The 12753-nt window shown below is 37.9% G+C and overlaps 1 long non-coding RNA gene across 2 annotated transcripts in view; it reads right to left on the bottom strand.

Moving 5' to 3' along the window:
- The window catches only part of LOC111933496 (uncharacterized), a 458147-nt gene that overhangs the window by 414619 nt on the left and 30775 nt on the right, over positions 1 to 12753 (bottom strand). For both annotated transcript variants that reach the window (XR_015274593.1, XR_015274594.1), the window contains exon 3: positions 1517 to 1605. This is a non-coding gene — a long non-coding RNA (uncharacterized LOC111933496). The remainder of the gene's footprint in view (positions 1 to 1516; positions 1606 to 12753) is intronic.

The raw sequence follows: 12753 nt of genomic DNA, 5'->3' as shown, positions 1-12753 counted from the left end.
GACAAACCAAACCAATCAGAGAATGACTGATTTTGATGGTGTTTGCATAGTGATTATTTAGTATCTTGTATCCAGATAATTGATTCCTTTTTTGTTCATTATCTCATTATCTTTTGTTCCTTCATCTCATTCATCCTGAAATATAAATAATTTGTGTATTTTAATGTAATAAGCTTAATACAGACAGCAAAGCAGTCTAGGATTATAGGTACTTAATAGTTAAACATTCCTTATTAGTTCATTTTTCATTATAGTCTTAATTTTAAAGGAACAAAACCAAATTTTAAAAAAGTAATACAAAAATAAGTGATTTTTTTCATCTGCACCATAGTTTTGAAACTGAAAACCTATTCTCTGGTATTTTCATATAGTTAATAAAAAAAAAAAGGTCATTGGAACATTATGGCAATGCCAGGAGGGAGGAGGAAATAGTAGATGGATCACTATTAGTGTGGAACCCTCAGGTATCAAAATGACACTCACAGAATGTAGGTGGGTATTTAAAGGAACTGTGTTCACAAAGCTGGCCAAGCACAAAACAAAGCCTCTCAGACACACCAACTCCAGTGGCACCAACTGCAGAGAGATGGGTGACTTTGAAGGCTTTTAACAACATTTTTCAGTAATCATTCAGTCACAAATGCTTGGGCAGTGAACTAACCTTGAACCATCTTTTCATTAATATAATCTTCCTCTCATCTTTCAACACAAAAACACTTTCACACTCCAAAATGACTGTCCAAATACCACAATCAGAACAGTTCCTCTCAGGATGAAGGGAGTCTTACTACATGTCACTGTGAAATACAGCAATATTCCTCTTCTGCTGCTTTCTGCAGGGCACTCCCTGGCAGGGTTAATGGATCTGTACTGAAAGCATGGAATTCAGCAAGTCAGAATGGCAGTAAGGGAACCAATAAACTGGTGCTAGCTCTCCTGGGGAAGATATTCCAATGTTGTTTGTGGTAATAGGAGGAAAGGAAAGGAGAGATGAAATCATTAGTTCTACAAGCTTTAATTAAATATATTTTAGATTCATTTTTAGATCTGAAAGAATGAGTCCTGAAGTTTTTCTTGGTAGGGCAGTGGCTGCAGTCTGGAAAGCAATACACTCAAGTTCTCACTTTACAAGTGGACAAGACGTCTAGGAGACAGAAAATTTCTCTTTGATTGCCAACTCCTATGAATGTTTACTGTATTACAAAGATGATTTCTGGCCATCTCTTTCAACAGCCACAGAAGGATCCTAAGTTTCTGTGGTTCCTCTTGACAATACAGTCATGCTTCCTTTCACCACTGCCTCCAGAGGCAACTCAAGCCAGGCTTTTGTGAGTAGGAACTCAGAAAAATGCAGGGACACAGGATAAATCAAGATGACAGGAAGATGAAGGGATTGAGAGAGATTAAAAGAAAAAGAAGTGGAAGCTGAAATTTTTAGAACATATACCAAGGAAGGCATAGTAGAAGTGACTTGGGTTTTTTTTAAGCTTATATTGTTTGAATGCTTATGACTTACAAGTCTTCAACACTGCAGGAACTCATATAAGGCACGAGATTTTCTGGACTTGGATGGGATAGAAATCTTTCCAGGATTCTCATAATAACCTGAAGAAGAATTTTAGTTATTGTATCATATACATACTATAGACTTTAGAAGACTTAAAACCTGTATAGTTTTTAACTGTCTATTGCAGTGTTCATTAACATCTCTGCTAAAAAATTCTGCTACTTAGCATTCATGGAACCAGTGTGCATTAAGCAAAAGCTGATGAATAAAAATAATATTTTTAATGTTTAGCAATCCCTCCTTTTTCAGCAATTAAATTACAAGCACCTGCATGCTTTGGTATCTAATTAAATTTCCTAAAATACCTTTCCTACTGATGTAATTTAGATGTTTCCTAGAACATTTAAAAGCTGCTGGAATTGTTTAAGTGAGCATACTGTTCAACAACTGAATGACACACGAGTCAGGGAAAGCAGTGTGTTTACTTTACAGAGATCCCATCATTACTGGCTTATTTTAGTGGTAATAAATAGCTTATATGATTCTCTAGCTTGCAAACATTACTCTACTTTATGATTTTCTGAGCACGTTACAATAAGCAGTGTATTCTTGCAGTACATAAGGGGAAACTTTTCTGAGGCCCCTGCACCTACCAGGAGATTACTGACATTCATTTGCATTTATTTGTCCTGGTTTCTGTGGCCACAAGTGTAATATGGATATACTCCCATACAAGCATGATCATTGAAAAACTTGGTTTTGTGTATTCGCATTTTACCATTATTAAGATGGGCATGTTAAGACCTACTGCTTTTTTCCTGACTCCACTCCCACCCATCCCACATCATCCACATTGATTAAAACTGAACTACTTCAATCCTGCCTACCCAACACATATCATTAGGGGCAGCAGCCATACAGCTCTCAAGCAGGTCTTTACATCCTTTAATTTCTTGCAAACCTTTAAACCACAAGCTCTGTGGGACAGAGACAGATACTCACCACGTTTTACTCAGACCTAGCTGAGGCTTTTTGACACCGTGGCAATATTTGACCACAAACTACGTCAATCAGCAGCACTCTTGACTCCTCAGTCAAAGCAGGGCATTCCAAGCCTTCAATTAATAAGTTTCCAAAAGCAAAAAATGGCACATCTTAGACTCATTCATGTTTCCTACATCATGAACAGCAGTAATTTTTTGCTTGCCTCTTTTTATTTCCCTTTCCTTAATCCCTTGCAGAATAACAAAAATTAAAATCTAGAATTTCACTTACTTACGAGATTCTTTATTCTTTTATTTGTCTTGTCAGATTTACTGCATCTATACAATTCCCCTAGTAGATTAAGAAGCCTCAGAGGCTATTGCTCAGATTAAGCATGAGTTCTTACTGTAATCTTCTTATTCTCAATGTTTCCATCTTCTGCTCTATCCACATGATTAAACAATAAGTATATTATATCTTTCAGTACATCTGTCAGTTCAGGTCCCATCACTCAGCCTATTTCTGACATAGCCCACTGCAATGAGATTTGGTATCTGTCCTTCATAGTGCATTTAGTCCAATTTTCAAGCATTCTAGAAAATTGTCTTATTCAGTGATGCTTAGGTTATTTCATATGCTGCCATTTTGTGCCATCTTTCAGTACAAAAGGTCTTTAATAAGGTACCAGGCAGGGCCATTACTTAAATTACAAGTGATACTATGTAGGTCTAAACAGAATATCCCACCTCAAAAAAATTGTATCAATCTTCTTCTGAAGTATAATGTGACCATTAATTTTAACACAATTTGCTGCCTTGGGAAATAGGCATGAACCCACTCACAAGCTTTCAATGGTTTCCAAAAAAAGGCTGATGGACTGATGGATCATTATTACAAATTCTACTGAAAGACAGGCCAGCACCTTAGATAATGAAGAAAGTATAATACTCTAAGTGTGATGTATCTCTGTTTTCCTCTTTTCTGGCTGGATCCTCAGGAGATCTGACAGTTAAATACAGACTAAAGAAAAAAGACATACTGAGGAAATATTTTTTTATCAAGTGTCTGTGTAGGCTAGGAAGAATATTTGTGTTTCACTTGGAACATATTTATCTAACAATAACGTTTCTTTCCTATTATTAGTTACTAATTGAGGGTTTCTCTTATTGTTGAGGTTCATTAAAATATTAAAACAAACATGAGACATTAGGATGGGCCAGAATCCTAAAACTTGCAGCAACTTAAATAACATTCTTCTGGTTGAAATATACCAAGTTCAGGCTCAGTCCTCCAGAATGTGGAGAATTCTTTTGGCCTTTTGATTGGGATTAGGTTGCCAATAAACAAAAGCCTGACCTTTTGGTGAGGCCACCCAAATATATTTGTTTCAGCAAATAAAGCTCCAGTAAGAAGCATTTGCCTACAACCCATCATTCTGCTGGCTCTGGAAAGGCTCCATCGCTCCACTGCTGGCAGTGACCGAGTAAAGCCAGGAGCTGGGCAGCACTTCCCAAGAGAGGGAATGGAAGGGAGCAGGACAGTGGGAGAACCCAAAACAGGACAGAAAAAATCCCACAAAACCAGACCTTAACACTTGGGCTTGACCTGTTGGACACTTAGTTAAGCACTTAATTAAATCAACTAAATATTACCCAAAGCAGAAACAGCAACTTCCGTTATCAAGTGTGGTGCCAGGAGAGTCTATAAACATTCCTGTGCAGAAAAGAGCTGCAGCAATGAAGCCTAACCAGAAAACACTTGAGCTACAACCACAGTTCCTGTTTTGGGAAGGGGGGAAGGAAGTTATTATTTACGTATGGAACATTTGGAGGTGAGCAGGAGGGGATGTAGCATCTGTGCTTTTGCTCCATGGTTATTAATACCTAAGAGGTAGAACCCCAGGTCATGTTTAGAGCTCCTAAACAAATTGTAACAATGAAACTTCACCTCTTCTCAACTCTATGGGGACTAAAAGATCTAAAAAAACAATAATCTCATTAGAAAAGCCAAGAAAATAAGCCTTAAGCAGCTGTTCATTATCTCACAGAAAACATTAACATTCCAGACTTCCTTGACACAATATACAAAAATAGACAAACAAAAATTTGAAACACTTTTGCAACACACCAGCCAAACAATACAAGTGTTCATGTCAGTCGTATTCCTTACATTTTGCATATCAGCTTTTTGAGTCTCACATTTCTTCCTGTGTCAGATAGGGTATGAAGAAACATCCTTCATTTCCATCTAAACTTCTCATCATTTAAGCCAAAGACTTGAACATGCTTTTCCTTTCCAACTCCTCTTCCTGCTTGCTTTTCTAGAAGCAAGGTAGCAGCCACTGCCTGGCCTTTCATCTCAGGCATTTTGAAACAGTATAAAAATGCAATAAAAGTGCTGAATTAATCAGAATAATTTTATTCTGGTGAATTTTTTTAACTCTGCACTTCTTTCAGTGAGTTTCACTCAGTCTTTTCTGAGTCTTGCAAAATCTATGGTACATTCATCTTCCATCCAGTATCTCTTAAAACCTATTGGAGCAGAAGCTGGGTATCACTTCTTCAAGAAAAACACAGACTAAAGTCTGCAGCCAAACACCGACAAGAGCAATTGGGAAGAACAAGCAGTAGGAGCCCTGGGAAACCATTACCTGTGGAGGCTGGACCAAAGCAGGGCTGAATTTCTTTAGTTACAATAGACTGTGAAAAGTCAGGAAATTCTATTGTAACAAATAAAAACAAGGACAGTGTTTTGGGAAATGGACATAATGCCAAAATAAAGAGGCACAGCCACTCCTTCAGTATTCCCAAACCAGGAATCCCACAAAAGCCTACTGGTGGGGCTGTGTCTCCCAGTCTCTCCAGACACAGGGCTCCTGACAGCACACAGTCCCCACTGTTAGCCCTGCAGATCACTGTCCCTCATCACATCCCAGCCCAGGCAGCCCCTCATTCCCACTCTCAGCCCTGCTCCTGCCAGCCCCAGGCACGGCCTGTGCGCAGACCTCTGAAAGCTTGTGGAGCTGGGGATGGACAGAAGGGGGGAATTGTCACCACGTTAAAGGAAGTACCCTAACAGGACAGCTCTTGGGAGTGTGTCATCCTCTTCCCAAAGGCAGCTGAACACGAGCCTTTCTAGAAAACTACTGAAAAGTGATTGGTCCAGTTTGCTCCAGGATTTGAACTACGAAAGCAGAAGGATGTCCAGCGACAAAAGAGCATTGACCTAAGATATGTAGGAGCTCTAACCTTCTATATTATCTCCAAATATTACCTCTGTGGGAAGGGAGTCATTCCAAGAAATTACAAATGGCTTTAACAGACTGAAAGGTGCAGGGTCACTTTCCTCCAGTTACTCACAGTACAGAGATTTTATCTAGTTTTAGTGCATTGGCTTCCAGCATTTGTAAGATTAAAGCACAGTCATTCGGCTTCTTGCTGAGGAAATATGTTGTTAGGCTAAGACCTGATGTTAGAGATCATGTCATATATGCAAATGATGGTGCATATTCATTAATATGCAAATTAGAACACAAAATCAGATTAATCCCAAAGCCTAAAATCCCCAGCTCTCATGACCTACAGGCTTAAATTGTGCATGTACAACTGCTTGTTCATCAGTGTGACTTTGGCTTGTTTCATGATTAAATACAAATCAGCCACATACAGTTATTTTTTCTATGTAACTAGATGCTATCTAGGTTAGAACTGAAATATTTCTTGTAAAGACTTATTTTTGCAAACACCTTTCAAAGACTACTCAGACATCTGCAGGTTTGCATGTTTTATTCCATGTTAGCATGGAATACCAGCTAGTTCAGGCAGGTGTTCAAGAGCACCATCTTTTCTTTTTAACCCCTCATTAAATGGAATCAGTTGTTAATGCAGCAAATCCATTTATTTAGTTTTTGATTGATTTTCTAAGAGTTACACAGCAAAAAACTCCACTGAAGTCTGATCAGCTGCATGGGGACAGTAAGTATATAAAAACCTTTGGCTACCAAAATCAAAAACATCTTTCAAAACACTGTCTGAAAATCTTCACCACACTGGATACACTCATACAGCTACTGGATAACTGAGTTATAATAGTCTGCATTTATTAAGCAACTTCAAACTTGTGCACTTTAATAGTTAAGCCCAGAAATTGACTTCTACACTGATGGATCCTTTGAAAGAAGGGACACAGAGCTAAAGTCACTCTCATCAAAGGCAATCATCAGTTACACTTTACTCCAAACTATATCAAACTATCATCTTCATAATTTCAGGGTTAGGAAAAATTAATTTTGTTTTGACTGGGTCGACAAAATCTTAATTTTTATATAACTGCATCCTGCAGAGCACAAACAGTCAAAATAGTTTGGATTTACCATATATGCTTTCAGCAGCTACAAAAGGCTTGATTGTGTGTGATTGAAAGATTCTAATTTAATCATAGATTTATTAGTCCTTTAATAGATGTTGATTTAAGTATGCAACAAACTGTCACCATGCCATTTATTTCAGTAAGGAGCTTCCTGTGCTCTAATGTGCCATATATTGCTGAGATGTTTGCAAGTAAGGCAACTACATTTATACCCTCTTCAGATCTGTCTCAAATGAACAACCAGTCATGGAGTAATACTTAACATTCCTTAGATTAAACACCTTTAAGAAAATTATGGTTGAAGGTTTAAAAGACAACATTGCATTCAGAAATTTTTAAGTAAGCCTTGGAAAATATATAAGCCTGATGTTTTTCATCTCTGAAGAATTTTTTTGCTAGTTTGAGTTCTGCAATTCAGTCTTTTTGTTGTATTTTAGACACTTAAACATCTGCTGTAGCCAGATCTTGGTCAGTGGGTCATAGAGTGGTCATAGTTCTATCCAAGAGGGACATCACTGGAAGAACTGTAATGGCAAACTAGATACTTATTCATTCACAACCTATGATAATTTAGGAATGAGTTTGATTAAAAATATTGATACTTAAGTTTTCACACTTATACATGCTTGTTAGCAACTTCTGACAACACATTCACAGTCACAGACAGATGCTCTGAAATCAGAGGTAACTACGGAAAATCAGAAATTAGTAGAAAGCTAACAACACCAACTAAATATAAAAGTATTATCTTCCGACGCCTATGCTAGCCCAGAGTGAAGGTCTGAAGAGAAAACATGGTCAAGTCAGTGTTCCCCTAGAAAGTAATATTCAATTAAGCTTTTCTGCCTGAATATTCTACATTTCCAGAATGAAATATGTTACAGGAATCTGAAAGAGGGGTGGTGGCAACACACAACACAGACAGGCAAGACTGAAAAAGGCATAATTATGATGATGCCAAGGGGCCCATCTTTTCCCATACCACAGAGAATAATCAATAGCCAACACAAGTTACTTTCAAGCACTAACAATCTTTTTTGGTTTGGATGTTTTGCCTGAGGAACTTGGTAAAATTCAATAAGAGAAGATGTGGGCTAAATCTTTCCCTAATATTAATTTATAGGGACAACAAAAGAGATGGATTTTATCTGAAGGGATGCAGACTGCATTAGAGAGCACTAGACCCAGATGTTTGCATCATAACCCTCTTGCCATAGGGCTGGCTGACAGATAAGAGACAATTGCAGACTCCTAGTCTAAAGACTGCAGAGTCCAAGTCAGCTATTAGACACCACCAGAGTTTCAGAGGTTGAGTGTGAGAGCAATTTTGATTGTATCCTTCTCAAACCCATTTTTCCTTTTTAAAGAAATATCACATCACATTGTCAATTTCTGCTCCCTCCCTAGATCGCTCCCCACTTAAAAGGGCAAAGCTCTTGACCCCAGCTACAGCAGAACTCCTCCTCTCCCTGCAGTAAAACTCCCTGATCTCTAAATATGCCAATACAAGCAGATAAACATGTCAAAACAGCCACAATCTTCCCCATAAAAAGGATGGACAAAAGCCTGTGGACTGGATGTACACCACAATAATCATTCAGATTTGTCTAGGAACAATACAGGATTGACTTCCTGTAACCTATGGTTTCAGCAGGGGCTTATTAAACATGTTTATCCCACATCAGCGAATATTTGAAACTGATGCAAGTTGCCGCAGCCCCAACAAAAGAACAGATGGCTGTGAAAGCTGCTGCTCATACACCAGAGATCTCATATGTGTGCAAATTTGTACTGCAGTATATACTGAGTCTGTTTCCCCACTCTTCCCCTCCACCTTCTTACTTCAACGTGCAATTAAAATATTGAAATGTCCTGCTTTGTTCCTCTTGCCAGCAGCAGGAATGAGCACCAAACGTGTCACCCTTCCAGTCACTTCATCCCTAACATCCTCTCCAAAAGTGAAATCTAGACCACAAGCTAGAATTCAAATATGCCTCTTTGTTTTGTTGGGTTTTTTTTTCATAAAAACACACAGCAGGTATTTTTATTGGTATTACTAATTGGGCTTTTAATGCAAAAATAAAGAGGAAACAATTTTTAAAAAAGGAATTAAAAAAATATGGCCAGATTTATTAACCTATAATAGTATATTTTATTTCTTGCATTAACACACAAGCATATTTGAATATTTTTTTTTTTACTCTTTAAACCTTTGAGACTTCACTAACATTAACTACTAAAGTGAAAATAATGTAAGTTCACATTTAGCTCAGTGTCATGTTTTAGAAGTGGTAAGGAGCGTATTTCTTGTGTACCATTACAATACAGTGAACACTGCCTTAGTTACTATTGTGCTCCACATAAAGATGGTTTCACAGCATTTATTGACACTGTTTTAAGCTCCCACACAAACATAACCACAACTTAAAGCACAAGCAAATATTGAGTTGATGTGCAGCCCAATAGCTGTTCTGGTGATTACTCAGGCATTCTGGCAGTGGTTCCAACCACCAATAAAGGCAACGGAAACTTTTACAAGCATGACATAAGTAAACTATTCGTCACTTTATCAACACTAAATATGTTATCATACTTCAGAAATGTTAAAGGGTTCAAAAACTATTTGATGCAGGGCCTTAACTTGTTTGGGCTTACCAAATAATGAAGAAAAATATTGTTCTTATTTCTGTGAGAGAGGGAGGAGAATGGAAAAAACAGAGGAGACATTACTGTTATTCTTGGCTCTGGGTCAGATGGGTCTGGTTTATTCTGCAGAGTGAAAAGAAGAGCGGAAAACTACTTAAAGCTGAACAAAATAACATTAACATAGATTTGGACTACTTTTTTCTGGTCCTCTAGCAAAAAAAAAACAAAAAAGCAAATATTCACATGCCATTATTTTGGTCTCAGGGAAAATATGATGAAAATAATTGTTTACATGAAACAGTGTGCAACCATTTCCTTTTGAAATTAGTCCAATTGAAGAGAAGTAGCAACTAAAAGGTTAAATTATTCATTAAAATAAGAAAAGAATGCTAGTGATCAGTACAGCCAAAAGCAGATGCTTAAAACTAGACTGCTGAACTCATACTCAGTCACATAAATTAGATCCTGGGGATTTATGCGATTAGCCATAAGAAGAAATTTTTCTAATTCTCATCCCAGAGTCCACAAGCAAAAGAAAAAATGATATGTGAAATATTCACACACACTTTTCTGTAATGATTTGGAATGAAGTATTCATGTTCAGTGTAATAGATTATTTAGTGTAATATATATAATTATACAAGATGCCAAAATTTGAAATCAAAATACAGTTGAAGACTTTGCCTTCTGTTAGTTATAAGTCATTACCTTTTCAAATGGATTCAATGATATTCTTAAAACCTCTGGTGAAAATACATTAATCTAATAAAGGTGTATCATCATCTCATACACCACTTAGTGATATCAATTCCTGCTCACAAAAGTATGCATGCAGGATGCATATAAAGAGAGAACTATAAAATAAATAAACCAAGTAGGCTAATTTTGAGCTAGTTCCTAGAAGAACTGCCTTGGAAAACACTAGTAATACAGGCAAACTTCAATTACACTGTGAGATCACGGCTGTACAATCCTGTACCAAAACCTCAGAATTCTCTGAATATCAATATGGCTGAAGTGATTAACATGTGATAAAACTCACCCAGGTTTCACAATTAAAGTACTTAAACCCCAGATTTTACACTGTTGCCTCGCCCATAGAGAGTGTGCACAGAGTCTCCAGGCTGCAGGCAGCTGCCTGCCTGTGAGATAACAGAGATGGGAAAGGAGGAGAGAGCCAAAAGTTCAGTTGGGGTGAGCAGTCATGACGTTTACTGAGGGAAGATTTGCAGAGTGAGCATGATAAGATATAATAGGGCAAACTCTGAGACTTTTAAGGACCAATCCATTGCTGGTTACCACAGTTATAAACCAGCACTACTCTTGCATATTCCTTGACAGAAAGAAGTTGCTCAGCTCTGTACAAATCAGAAGTCCTGTTCTGCAGGTCTGTACTAAAAGGTGCCAGCTCTTTAGCTCTGCTGCTATTTAGTATTTAGTACTTAAACGCTCTGCAAGAACAAAATTACAGATCTCTGATCTGGCAGGATTAGGATGTCAGTGCATATAAAGCAAAGCTATAGATGAGAAAGAATAATGCTTCGAGGAAAAAACTCCAGAGATTATCTAGAGACTGAAAAAACCTTTCAAAATGCATCTAATGAAAATGAAGTATGATATCACAAGATGATGTGGGTAGTAATTTGTTTATATAAAGCTTTACACAAAAAGGAAAAGAATAAGGTTTTTTTATAAAGTAGTGTTTAATCATTGCTGTCTTTGATAAAGAAAAAATCATATGCAATGAAACACTAAATTCTTCATTTAACAAAGAAATTCTAGGGCACTAAAATTATTACTAAAATAATTAATTAGAAATGCTGGACACTATTTCTTCATGTAAAAAAAAATATGAAGATCAAAGTTTGTTCTCTCTGTTACTCACTTCACTGCATCCAGTTTTCAAGGGCAGGCTGAAAGAGGCAGTGTTAAGGCAAACAAAGCCAAGACCTCCAAAGATAAAACCAAGTGGTACTGAGGTAGGTGCAGTTCTTGCTGTGTCCCATCCCAGGAGAAGCTCTGCCAGCCAGAGCCTGGCACAGTCCCACAGTGCCAGCACAGCACCAGAGTGAGGCCTCTCTGCCTGCAGATATGGCTTGTGCTGTCTGTAGCCCCACTGACAGAACAGAGGGACAAGAGCTGCAGGCAACTGCATCTAACCTCTCATCCCTAAATCTCCAGTACTACAGTGGTTCAAGTCCTTTATTTTTTGTCTCCCAAGCACCCAAATTACAAAACACAAAGTTGAATTCAGCCTTGGTGAAAACAGGTGTGAGTGCAAAGACATCAGAGAAATCTTTCAATTACATCAAGGCCACAGGCATGCATAAAAAGTTATTAACCATATGGCAAGGGAGGAGAGGAATTACAAAGAAAATTCCCCAATAACTCATCCATATATCGTTTGGCTTTTAAAGTGCGATTATGTGACAAAGACATTTCAGACAAAATCATATATATGATAAACATGGGCTTAAGAATTTGAAGCAGAAGCAGAAGAAATATTTAGGTTTCTAAATTGCCCTCCAGAACTAAATGTTTGGTTTTCTGCACAACTAGAGCGACTTCAAGGTTCACGTTAGAGAAATGAAATGTTGGGGGGGTGAAATGTTGGGCAGGGGGAAGACTCAGTGCTGTCACCCCAATCATAAACTAGAAAATACAAATAATGATTTTTGGCTTTGCATCTGCAGACAAGCAGATATTGTACTCAATCAGTGCTCATCCAGAAAGTCACAAAGAGCTACCATTAAAAGCTTCTAAGAAATAGCTCCTTTTTATGGCTTCCAACTGCTCTGCCACAGTGTAATCAGTTAGTGCAGTATAATCAAACACACAGATGACTTGGTGACCCAGTCATATTGACAGGGCCCAGCTAATGAGGGTAAATACCAATGTAATCTTGTTAAGCAATATGGTTTTTAACTTCAATCCCACCCATATTGTAGGGATTTAAGGAGATTGGAATAAACCAATTGATTGGAGGTTGGTTGACGGGGGAGAGCAGAGTGTTTAGCATTAAACCATCTGAAAAAATGTGAAAAATCACCAAGTTCTGGGATGCCTCCCTTCAGAAGTTCTGAAGAAAAGAGGGCTTCAGGAGTTCTCACCTTTAGCAGCAGGGGTAGCTCAGGTCTTTCCTTTCCCCCTTCCCTCCTAGCCTTGAGCTCCTGCCCGCCCACTCTCTTGCTGCCACCTTCCAGTTGTGCCAAATTAACCATTTGTGGAGCTGCTCCGTGAAGCTGAAC

The sequence above is a fragment of the Cyanistes caeruleus genome, chromosome 10 (genome assembly GCF_971803275.1).
Source record: "Cyanistes caeruleus chromosome 10, bCyaCae1.hap1.1, whole genome shotgun sequence".
Lineage (NCBI taxonomy): Eukaryota > Metazoa > Chordata > Aves > Passeriformes > Paridae > Cyanistes > Cyanistes caeruleus.
This window is presented reverse-complemented; position numbering and strand designations above follow the sequence as displayed.